We start from the raw sequence: 11,639 nt of genomic DNA, 5'->3' as shown, positions 1-11,639 counted from the left end.
TCCCCTCTTGCACCATCCCTCCACCCTCCCAAGCATGATGTCCCTCTCCAAGGACCTGTCCCTCCTTACAACATGTCCAGAGTATGTCAGATGAAACCCCAGAATCCTTGCCTCCAAGGAGTTGCTTGGTTTAATCCTCTCCAGGATGAATCTGCTTGTTTTCTTGGCACTCCATGGTACATTCAATACTCTTCTCCAGCACCACAGCTCAAAGGCATCAATTCCCCTATCCTTACAGGTCATTGGCCAACTCTCTGATGCATAACAAGTGATTGCAAAGACCATAGCCTGTATCAGATGCACTTTAGTCTCCAGAGTGACACCATTGCTCTTCAGTACCCTAAGGAGGTCCCTAACAGCAGACTTTACCATCACAATACTTTTTTTTTAATTTCCTGGCTACTGGTGCCAAGAGTGTTTGACCGTGGAGCCAAGCAGACTTAACTTGTTTACAATCTCAATCTCTTCACCATTCTTCCTGATGCTGCCAATTGGTCCAGTGGTGAGAATCTTTGTCTTCTTGACACTGAGCCTCAACCCATACTGAAGGCTGCAGTCATTGACCCTCTGCAGCAAGTGCTTCAGGTCCTCCTCAGTTTCAGCAAGCAGGGTTGTATCATCTGCATAACGCAGCTTGTTAATAGATCTTCCACCAATCCTGACACCACACTTCTCCTCATAGAGCCCAGCCTCTCGGATAATATGTTCTGCATTCAGGTTGAAAAGGTATGGAAATAGGACACATCTCTGGCATACGCCTTTCCCAAATTTGAACCATGCGGTGTTACCCTGCATGGTAGGCAGTTCTGACGACTGCCTCTTGGTCCAAGTATAGGTTTCGCATTAGAATGATCAAGTGTTCTGGGATTCCCATTCTTCTCAGAGTTGACCACAGTGTGAGTAGATTAGCAGTAGTTATGAGTAGATAGCAGATGTAAATTAGCCTGTGTGAGAGTGGTGTGCACTGAACTACTTAAGGACAAGAAGCTTTACCTTTGCCAAAATTCACACACCTTTGCCTGTCTTTTGTGAAGATAATTTTCTGTGTTACTGAGGACTCTGTGGAATCAGCCTCAGATTTTCAGCTTAGAGGAAGCACTTGGTCTTTGAATGAATGAAGTGGCTGAACCCCTATATTCACAGGCAGCTCTGACAGACAGCAAGACTCTTCATGAAATAGCATGCCAGCTACATCTATTGCTGCAGTCTCTTGAACGACTCCACAAAGATTGTGGAAACAGTTAACACCAGGTGACTGTAATTCATGGTAACCCCAGATGTGTCAAAGTAGAATCATGCCTCATGGGGTTAACCAGTGGCTGGCTGCACAAGTAGCTCGCCTGACTTGATTCAAGATCACCTGTGAGTGGACTTAAACTTCAAACCCTGCTTGACGTTATTCACCATTGCAAGAATATGGAAACAGCCCAGATGTCTAACCACAATTGAATGGATTGAGAAATTATGGTACATTCACATTGTGGAATATTACGCAGCACCCAGGAGCAATGATTTTGTCACTACCTGATTGGGGAGGGACTGGAGAGCATTATGCTAAGTGAACTAACTCAGTCCCATAAGAACAAATACCATATAAGACAATTATTGTAGAAATACATAATTAGTAAAACATGTATGAGGATCTTGGTGGAGGGAGGAGAGAAGCAGAGAGGTGAATGAAGGTGGGGGGGTGATGGTAATCAAGGGTTGCACAATCTGAAGGGTGGAGGGAGGGGTGGGTTAAGGAAATGGGAGAAATCTGGTGTGAAAAACAATGTATAGGAACTTTGTAAGTAAACCAATATGAAATAAAATTTTACATATAAAAACACCCTGCTTGTAAGCACCTTGGGACTTCCACCTGTTCCAGTTAGGATAGTGGTGTTAGGTGCCATCGAGTTGACTACAGCACATAGCTACCCTGTGAAGAGTTGATCTGAACCTTGCCATATCCTACACCATTCTCGCAATCTCAGATACGCACAAGACCACTGTTAAAACCATTGTATGGGTAAAAACCATCATGCCGAGGGTCTTCCTTTCTTTCTCTGACCCTCCACCTTTCCCAGCATGAAGTCTTTTTCCCCACGGACTGGCCCTCCTAACAACATGCCCAAAATATGTGCAGTGAGCCCTCTAGCTGCAATTCCTTCAACATAGACTTGTTCTTGTGGTGCTCTGGATGATGTTCAACCCTTCTCCAGCAGCACAATCCAAAGGCATCAGTTCTTCTGCCATCTTTATTCACTGTCCAACTTTCAGATGCATAGGAAGCAACTAAAAATACTATGCCTTGGATTCTCCGCCCTGCAGCTCCAGTGCGTGCCCGCTGCGCTGCCGCTGTCCCTGCCTGTGCCTCCCTTCCTGCCGTGATCGCCACCATGCCCAACTTCGTGGCACCTGGACGATGCGCAGCAGTGAGAATTTCGATGAGCTACTCAAGGCATTGGGTGTGAACGCCATGCTGAGGGAGGTGACGGTGGAGACTGCGCCCACACCACACTTGGAGATCCGCCAGGACAGGGATCAACTTCAAGGTCGGAGAAGGCTTCGAGGAGGAGACGGTGGATGGACGCAAGTGCAGGAGTTTAGCCACTTGGGAGAATGAGAACAAGATTTCACTGCACACAAACGCTCCTGGAAGAGGATGGTCCCCAAACCTACAGGACCCGTGAACTGGCCAACAATGAGCTCATCCTGACATTCAGCCCCAACAATGTGGTCTGCACAAGGATTTATGTTCAAGAGTGAACGTGGCTGGCTTGCTCCCACACTGGACGTGGGATGTGTGCTCCCCCAAGGATATGTCCCAGGCCTGACCTACTGGTGCATCTCCTCTTCCTCCATCGACATTAGATGATCCCTGGTTCTCCCTCTGATAACATTGTAGTGTTCCTCGTCCCCAGACCTTCATACCCTTCCAGGCCCTGGTGTTCTGTAGTTTGGCACTTCCATGATTTCATCAGTCATTAAAGTGAATGGACACATTAAAAAAAAAATACTATGCCTTGGATCAGACACACCTTAGTCTTTAAACTGGCATCATTGCTCTAGGGAGTAAGCACTTCAAAATCTTTACCATTATTTTAAGAGTTGACCAGTCATAAAAAAAAAAACTTGTGATTTGCCTACACATGGAAAAAGAAGGATCTCGAACAGCCTAACTTAACAACTCCAGGAACTAGAAAGAGTAGAAACTGTTGAATTGGTGTAAGTTTTACAGTTAAAAAAACTAAATAAAATTGAAGAGAGAAAAAATTTATTTTGAGTATCTTTTTTTTCTATTTGTTTTAAAAAATTAACTAGCAAAATACTGGAAATTGAAAACAAAATATACCTGGCCTTTACCACAGATAATCTGAACAGCACTGCTTTAAATAGCATGCTTAGTTCCTCAGGGGAAGAGGTTGGGCCCAGCTTCAGAGTTTCTGTTCCTTGAACCAATAGCTCTGACTCAAAGGTTTCATCTGACTCAAAGGTTTTAGGAGCTTTGTTTTAACATGGTGAGATGGGTAGTGTCAGATACCAAAGCCTGTGGCCATGATTCAGGAAATAATGATGAACTCTGGGCCAAAGAGACACCGAGACCTCAGGAAGAAGGGAAAGGTCAGAATAATTTTTTAAAAAGAACAAGGGCCTATCTGGTGGCCTAGTGGCAAGAAGCTGAGCTGAAATCACAAAGGCACAGCTGTTTGAGGTCACCAGCCGCTTCGTGGGAAGATGGACAACCTCCTCTGGTGCCTCAGAAAACCCACTGGAGAGTGTCTGCTATGGGTCAGTTCACAGCAATGACAACAACAGGTAGGAGGATATCCACATCATGCAAGGTACACTAGTCAGTCATTCTAAAGTCAGTCACACAAAAAACAACAAAACTTTGCCACTGAGTTGATTCCAACTCAGAGCAGCCCTAAGAGACCAGACTAGACCGGCCCCCACAGGGTTTCCAAGGCATCTACAGAAATGAGCTGCCACAGCTTCTTCCCATGGAGCAGCTGGGGGATTTGAACTAGCTACTTTTTGGTTAGCAGACAAGCACTTCAGTGTGGCACCATCAGGACTCCATAGAGGATCCTATTCTTTCAAGAAAGATAAGAGATGATGGAAACTGAATCTATGGGCTAAAGGTAAGTGCTAGAAGAACAAGTATTTGTTGAGCATTTCACTAGAAGGACTTGCAGAAGACAACTGTGTGACTACCCAAAACCCTGAGCCCTGGAAGACGAAGTTGTTCAGTAGGTTATTATTGTGCAAACTCTACATGGATGACAGACATGAGGACATGCAAAGACAACAGCATCTAACAACAAGGTGTCAAGCTCACACACAAAACAGATCAAGACCCCACTGATTCAACTGCCAAGTTACCCTGAGTCACATTTAGACTTTTAGTGACCACATGGGCAGCAGAGGTTCTGCTCTAGTGATTTTTTTCTGTCTGAGACATACAGCAGACTATATGAAAAAGGGGTCATGGAACTGTACACAAGAGTGCTAAGCTGCACATTGCATGATAACTGTTATGAGCAGTGTAAGAAAATATAACGAATTTGCTGTCCGTGGTTGTTGTTAGGTGCCATCGAGTCATAGATGACTCATAGTGACCCTATGAACAAAAAGCCTGAGCACATTCATACATAGTTTCTGGAGGCAAACCATTTCAGAAGTGGATGCCGCTCCTGCTTCCAGGCTATGTTATATGTTAGAAATAAGAATAAGAAATGTTTAGGATTTTCCTATATGTTAGAAAATATGCTAAGAATATTTGTGGATAAATATACTAAACAGTTTAACATGCCCAAACAGGTGCTTAGTAGCCATGAGGCCCCACTGGCCACAACATGTGTAGACCCCTAACATGTGGTAAGGTTGTGACTTGTTACTGCCCATGTTACGTAAGGAACACAACTAGTATAGAACATGACTGGTCAAACCCATGTTGTTTTGGAACTCATGTGATTGGTTATACAACTGTTTTGAAACTAATATGGTTGGTAAAACCCAAAGTTTGAATGTATTTATTCTTAATATTACTGGTTGAATATAATGAAACCCAAAATTTGAATGTTATTGGTTGAATACGATGTAATACCTCCAAAAGTATATAAACAAACTTTGGGATCCCAACTAAAACTGCACTTCAGCTCAAGGCTCATGACAATAACACAGCACTGAGGAGCTGCATCCAGACTGTAGCTGAGAGCTTTACACTATGCGGTTCTGTTTGCAATAGGGCAGAAAGAAGCCTCATGGCTGATCAGAAATCTAGGAAAGGATGAGAAACTGTCTCCTGACTCCTTCCCACGGGAGCCAACAGGCAAGTGGGAGCCAGATCCTAGCAGCTCCATACAGCCTTCTCACACTAGGAAGGACCACTGAGAGCTCTGCCGAGACCAGATAAGCCTCTGCCTGCCTGGACTGTATAAGGTCACTGGGGCTCTATGGTACAGAGGCTCCCATACATAGGTAAGTCCTGGTTTCAAGGCAAAGGAAAAAAATCTTGGTTAGAGAAATGGCAAACTGATATTGGGATGTTCCTGGAATTGATCTAGAGCCCAGGTGCCACCAGATCTGGTGCAGACTCGGGAGGCAATTGTGGAGGTGGTGCTATAGCTGACAGCTCCCGGCCCTGCAGTTCGGGATGAGATCCTGCCTCTGTCACTTATTATCACTTAACTTGGTATGTGCTCCAGCTGTGTGTCAAACCACCCCAAACTGTTGTTGTTATGTGCCATCGGGTCAGAACCAACTCATTGCTGACCCTTCAGCAGCTTTCCAGAGGCTGTAAATCATCTTGGAGATTGTCCATCTTTCTCCCTCAGAGCAAGCTGGTGGATTTGAACTGCCTGCCCTGGGGTTGACATCACAACTCCTTACTACTAGGCCACTAGAGTTCCCTCTCAAAAACTTAAGGGGCTTATTTAATTAGCCATTGTGGGTCTCATAATTAGTATTATAAAACAGGTATATATGAATGATTGAAAAACCAGTATTCTTTGTAAGCTTTCACTAAAATAATAAACTTTGTTTTGTGTTTGTGGGGTGAGGTGGTTGTTTTGTTTTTATTATTTTACTAGTTTACTTTCGAATTTGAATACACTGTTTTCCAGAACAGATTCTTCAACTTCCCCTGAAAATTTCCTGTTTCTAAGCCTTCTGGTTGTCTTTGTGTGTATGTGTGTGTTTATAATTCTGCTCCAATAAACACATGCTAAACTTTAAAATCAATTCCTAAATGTTTCCCCTTATATTTTTTTGTAAATAAAGGATGACAGTGGTGGTGGTGCGGTGGTGTTAGGAGCCATCATACCAAATACAAGGACCTCTGAACAACGCTCTGAATGTGCTGTCCGGCATCTTCCTCCCACCTCTGGTATGCTTGAGCCCATTACAGTGGCTTTGCTCTCTTGTTGATAATCTTCTTTCTCTGATACTCCACTTTTCCCAGCATGACTTCTTTTTCTAAGGACTGGCCCCTCCTGACAGAATCCTCGAAGTATGTGAGATGAAGTTTCGCTTCCCTTGTCTCAAAGGATGATGATTGTGCTTCCTCCAAAACACACTTGTTTTTAGCAGTCCATGAGATAGATTCCTGGTGTCGGGGAGGTTAAAAAGGAAAAAACTTCTGGATATTAAAATCCCACAGCCATAAACATTTCTTTTGCTCCTAAATCTTTAAGTCAGGCATGTCTGGGTGAGGATAGCTCCTTTCTGCTGTGCAGAGTCTGTAGGGGTGGCTGGAAGGCAAGCTGTGGACTGGGATCACCCAAAGGTGGCTCCCTCCTTCACTAGCCAGTGGGGGCTGGAGCTTGGGGCTGAGGCCAGGGCATCTGCACAAGGCTGGGGTTCCATGAACTCACTGGGGGTAGAGTAAGAGGTGTCACCAGGTGGTTGTTTTATAACATCAAGTTGACTATGACTCATGGTGACCCTGTGAACAACAGCCCTGAACCCTGCCCTACCCTGAACCAATCTCACCAACTCTGGCACACCTGCCCTCCACCGGCACACCCATCACTGTGTCCACCCATCTCATCCAGATCATCTTCTGTGCTCCACCCTCCCAAGCATGATGTCCTTCTCCAAGGACTGACAATATGCCCAAAGTTTATGAGATGAGCCTCACAATCCTTGTCTCCAAGGAGCAACCTGTTTTCACCCTTTCGAAGACAGACCTGTTTGTTCTCTTGGAGGTCCATGGTATGTTCAACACTCTTCTCCAGCACCACAACTCAAAGGCATAGATTATTCTTCTGTCATCCTTAGTCACTGTCTAGCTCTCAAATGCATTGCAGTAACTGATAAGACCATGGCCTGGATAAGGCTCACCTTAATTTGTGACAGAAGTGAAAGAGTGGCCTACGCAGCTTAAGTGGCCCTGTCTGAATAAGAAGCTGATTCTCTAACTGGCATAAATTAGTGTTCTCACAGTGACAGTGACAGGCTCATAAAATAGGGAACAGCTAGGAAAAAAAGACTTGTATGGGGATGAGGGAGTGGGGAGGAACTGAAAGACAAAACTCAGAGCATTCCAGGATATCCAAGTTCTTTTAAAGAATATTGTGTTTTATTTCTGCCACAGTCAGGGGACCTCACACGACGGGCGTATTCAAAGTTTGCAAGTCACACCACCGCAAACCCATCCACCCTGATTCCAATCAGAATGAAATGTGCTGAGCAGGACTTACTGCCGGCCTAGGTGGGGGTTTGACCTTTAATGTTGAGTACAGAAAACTTTTAAACGATAGTACAATAGTGGGAAGAGCAATTAAAAGGCCCTTTGTGTTCCCATCACCAGTCCGCTGATTAACTGCATTTGGTTTGTCGTTTCATTTACACCACCCCTTCTTCCTGCCCCCCCAATCCTGCATGGCAAGTGGGGCTGCACCCCTGACAGCCTCACATGGGCTATAGGCCTGGGAAATCTCACCCTCTGGGGTGGCTGGGAGAGGTCGGTGATGCTCGTGCTGGGACAGTGGTATCCACACACACTTCAGAGGTTTACCACAAGCTCCTAGGGCTCAGACCTCTTGTCTACAACCTTGACTATCTCTTTAAAGAATCCATCTTAAACGGACATATTCATTTTCACCTTCATGACAGCATTATTTACAACAGCAAAGAGGTGGGAACTGCTGTGGACTGAACTGTTGCTGTGTGGTGCCGAGTTGGAGGAGACTCAGAGCTGACCCTCCAGTGGGTTTTCAGAGGACGACAGACTGCCCCTCCTTCGTCCGTGGAGCTGGTGGATTCATGTCTAGGACTGAACTGAGGCACCCACAACCATGTGCATATGACTTGGAGGTTACATAACGACCCTCATGATCTGCTAAGCCAAGCAGCTGGAAGAGGATTAAGAAGGGGACTCTTCCCTCCAGCCCTGGTGTGGTGTTAGGGGGGCTCGCCTGGTGCAGGCAGCAACACTTCTCTCTCACAAGAGACAAAATTGGAGGAATAGGAGCAGAGAGGAGAGCAGCACACCCAGGAGAAAGGACCCCAGTTCCTGTACTGGGAAACCCCTAGAGCCAGGAGACAAGAAGACTTCTCCCAGAGCCGGCAGCACTCTGAACACGGACTTTCAGCCTCCGACACGGTGAGGGGAAGACCCTCACCCAGATGGGCTGACAAACTGACTGCTGCAATGAGCTCAAGGATGTCTGGAGGAACGAAGATGGCACAAGACGGACAGCGTCCAGATCTGGTGTTCGTAAGGTCGCTATGGGTTGTACTCGACTTGATGGCACTAAACAACAACAAACGGTGAGAGAATAAGCGCGTTTGCTAAAGCTCCCCACTAGTGGTAACCCCGTTAGGGCAGTACTAGGTAACTCGGTGCTTACCCACGGATGAGTTGAGTGGGTAAACAAGCCAGTCCCTACACTCCCTGGAGCGCTGTGGTCATGTGCCACGGGTGGGGCGCCAACTCAGTAACCCTACGAACGGCATAGCAAAGGAGCACACGCAGCTCGCTGTGGTGCCTTGGAACCAACTCAGCCAACCACTGGGTTTCCAAGACTGAAAATCTCACTGGACAAGATCACTCATCTTTCTCCCCCAAAGAAAGATGGTGGATTCAAACTGGCTGCTTTGGGGTTGGAAGCCCAACTCCCTACCCAAAAACTCAAGGGAGCACTTTATCCACAGGACTGATGGGCACATGAGCCACAGCCTGCACAGCCCCACAGGGAGAAGCAGGTGGTACCTGGTGCCCGGCTACCACCTCCAGCTGCTCTCGTGGGATCCCAACCGAGGGTGCTGGGAAGGATGGGTGGCGAACAGAGAAGCACAAAAATCAAAGTCATGAGAAACACCAGGCTGCCGCTAAGGCCCTGCAATTACAACATCCAAAACACCTTCTGATGCGGGCCCAAAGTCACTCCCAGAGACCACCTTTTAATCAAACAACAGATAGGACATATAGGAAACAGTAGCAACTAAGAAAATCATGGTCCTTAGAACAATCAACTATACACTCTCAAAAAGACTTCATCCACCCAAAAGTAAAGATCAGGCAGGAAGGGACAAGGATCTGAACAGGAAATGGGGAGCCCAGGGCGAACACCTTATATACAAACTATCAAACAAGAAAATAATTTGCTCAATAAACTTTGATTTCAACTCTTAAAAAATAAATTCAAGAGAAAACAGCTCAAGTCCTTAAATCATCATCAGTAAGACTCAATAATTAGGGGAAATAACGTAAAAGATAATCAGTCGGTATTAGTTACTGATCAGAGATCCATTTCAGAGTAATTAAAGCAGGGAAAGTGCCTGTCAACTATGAATACCACACTTGGCTGAGCCAGTCCCTGGCATCTGTGCCTGGCGTGGTTGGAGGCTTGGGTTTCTAGGGTTTTCGGACCCCAACCCAGAGCCCCAGGGTTTTCCCCACATACTCCCAAGGAGGAATCACCTCCACTGGTGGCAGGAGGAGAGAGTGGAGTCATCTTTCCTTCTGAAAAATGGAACACTGGAAGTATGCAAAGGTTGCTCCAAATCTAGGGCTCCAGAAGTGTGGGGAGGGCAGCCCTGTAGAACCAGGCAATGTGAGATCTGATCTCTGCTACGATGGGTTCACAACAGTCCTGCAAAGCCGGGCAACGCTGAGATTAGATCCTGCTGGGACGGGCTTCACAACAGTTAGGGATCCACTTCAATCTCCACCCCAGAGCACCTTGCACAGAGCTCTGCTTTGGCGATCCACTGGCCTCTTTCAGAAGCAGGAGGACCTTGCTTCCCCACCCGAGCGGCATGCTCGCACAGGAAGAGCCCTTCATTTCTGCAGAAGGGTGCAGAAGGGTGTCGCAGGAGAGCCACAGATTCACCTTGGGCATCCTCGTCCTCCTAAGCCCAGCTTGCAACCAAGCTTTTGACGAAACTCCCTTCTTAAGCAGAAAAGAATCTCAAAGAAATTTCTCCCAAACAGCAAAAGAAGAAAATGCTATACAACCCCATATCACTTACTGCAGAAATATCTGCCCTGCAAAGATTTTCTCTCTTAAAACATAGAAAATCCTTGTTGGGAGACAACAGAGGAACACATCAACAAGGAAGGCTGGGTGCTCCGTGCTCTAGGCAACCAGCACAAAGCCCGAGATGTGTTATGGTCTCAAATATCTATCTGGAGGCCTCAGGGTCCCTGCTGCCCAGTGGAAGTGCTTTTTTTAATCTCACAAGAGATTCAAGCCCTTCTCCTGAGAAAAGCCCAGAGCCGGACTCGTTTCCTCACAAGAGGTTAACTGTCCCTCACTCTGGGGATGAGAACTTGGGCCCTGACAACATCAGGACATAAAGAGCTGGGACACCAGCCGACCTCTCACTCCTGCCACTAAGTGGACCGGGGTTATCTTCAGTGAACAGCAGCATTACAGAGAATCGTAATGCCTTGTCTGATCTCTATAGTTTGTCTCGTCTTTGGTGCCTATAGTCTTGATAACCAATCTGCACATCTAGACTCGACTTAAACAAGACAGCAGAACAGTACAGGGCCAGTAACGGGTCTCTGATGTCAGGCAAGCACCAGTACTGGGTCTGTGGCCTAAGGCCAAAGACAAACAGGAACGTTGATCATTCCCATGGGTCTGCTGTGAGGCCCTTTTGACCCCAGCAGGTGACCTAGGACTGTCTGTTGAGCAGCTGTACCGCGTGACAGCAGACTGTCAACATCTGCCAGTCCATAAGCTCCCGGCTCTGAGAGGCAGGTTACTGCTAACAAAGCCAGATGATCTAAAAAGAGCAAAACCACGCTTCTGTTAACCAGATCACGGTAAAAGCATGGCTCTTGCCCGGTGATGGCCCTTACCCACATACCCTAAACCACAGGAAGAAAGGGACCAGCAGGTGCCACAGCCACAGCACCTCTGCTGAGGTCCCTTTCCTACACATCAATGTCCAGGTGAAGGAGCTCTGGCCAAAGCTGGGCATTGTCACTCTGTGGTTCCTCTTGAGCATAGGGGATAATAAAGAAAAGAGACCCTTCATTCATCCCATTACATGTGCATAGGAGAAAGGGGGGGGGGTAGAGATCCTGTTGAAACTTAAGGACTAGAACTTTTTTTAAATCTGGGGAGCTGAATAGCCCCACAGATGTAACCAAAACATCAAATCTGAAAGCCTCCCTAGTGAACAAAGGAGCATGA

General features: G+C 46.5%; 1 pseudogene; it reads left to right on the top strand.

The window, feature by feature from the left end:
* Positions 1-2,751, top strand: part of LOC102862836 — a 6,464-nt pseudogene extending 3,713 nt beyond the window's left edge.
* Positions 2,752-11,639: the final 8,888 nt, after the last annotated feature.

Source organism: Elephantulus edwardii, unplaced genomic scaffold (assembly GCF_000299155.1).
Source record: "Elephantulus edwardii isolate Elephantulus edwardi_28Jun2011 unplaced genomic scaffold, EleEdw1.0 scaffold00077, whole genome shotgun sequence".
NCBI classification, from domain to species: Eukaryota; Metazoa; Chordata; class Mammalia; order Macroscelidea; family Macroscelididae; genus Elephantulus; species Elephantulus edwardii.
This window is presented reverse-complemented; position numbering and strand designations above follow the sequence as displayed.